This window comes from Triticum dicoccoides, unplaced genomic scaffold (genome assembly GCF_002162155.2).
Source record: "Triticum dicoccoides isolate Atlit2015 ecotype Zavitan unplaced genomic scaffold, WEW_v2.0 scaffold26862, whole genome shotgun sequence".
Taxonomy (NCBI): Eukaryota; Viridiplantae; Streptophyta; class Magnoliopsida; order Poales; family Poaceae; genus Triticum; species Triticum dicoccoides.
Window position 1 is genome coordinate 46,419 of NW_021258770.1, and position 1,248 is coordinate 47,666.

Sequence of the window (1,248 nt, forward strand, 5' to 3'; positions counted from 1 at the left end):
GGTGAAGACGATGATGCTCCGGTCGATTTCGGCTTCCTCTGATCGCGTGCGTCGGTGGGTAGCTCCACGGGGTCAGGGCGGAGCTCGGGTACGCAGAGAGGGGGCGAGGGAGTGGCTGTGGTTGCGGTGGTTGCGAACGGCGGCGGCGGAGGCGTTCGGGTGTGCGAGAGGGAGAGGCGAAGGAGAGACGAAGGGGACGAGTGAGGGGGTCCAGGGGTTCGAGGCGGCGCCGAGGAGAAAGCCCGAGGCGTCGCGGTGGCGAGGGACGCAGGCAGGCAGGGAGGTGGCGTGTCGCCACGGCGCGCGCGTGCGCTGTCTCCCTCCTCTGCCTACTGGCAGAGGTAGAGGACGACTGGCACCAGGCCAGTGGGCTGGGCTGTCCACTGGGCCAGCCAGGTAAGGCCCAGGTAAGACTCTGTTCTTTTTATTTTTATTTCTGTTCTGTTTTGTTTTCTTTTTTTTTCTTTGCCACTGTTTTCAAATTTAAACAAATTCAAAACAGTGCCAAATATCCTCTGAATAATTTATGTTGCTAGATGGACTTTTCCAAAAAGCTCATAAAATATTTCAGGGGTATTTGAAATTATATTTTAATTATATGAATATAATTCAAATTCAAATAGCTAAAGATTTAAATTCAAAGTCCCAAAAATAAATCCTTAAAAATGTTCAATATTTTGGTTGGGACCAGAACCCTTACCAAAAATTATCAAACATTTAAGAAGAGCCTTTTGGAGCAATGAATGAGATTTCTAGGGTTTTTGCCCCTCTTTTATTTAGGGTTTTGAGGCTTCCAATATTCCTCAATTCAAGTTTCAAAAATATAGACATGATGCACACATGAAGTTAACCTAGAGCAATGCCTGAAGCTAGGGATGTGACACCCAAGCACGCTTAACTTCGGAGTTCTGATGGGATCCGGTGCTTTAATGCTGGTATGATCGCATCCGACATGTTACCCCCGTCTTCGTCCCTTATGCTTGCCCCTCCCAGCTCCACTACAAAGACGATTGTACTTTGCTTTGCCCGCCGCTACACGCGTGAATAATGACCAACGAGCTAAAACTTACCGCAAACATGCAAAATAATAAAACGTGGTAAATATATGTTGCGGCCATGAGTTTTCTTTTGCACGCCGCGCAAAAAAAATTAAAAAAGGTAATGCAACACGAGGACTTCCCAGGAGGTCACCCATCCTAGTACTACTCTCGCCCAAGCACGCTTAACTTTGGAGTTCTGATGGGATCC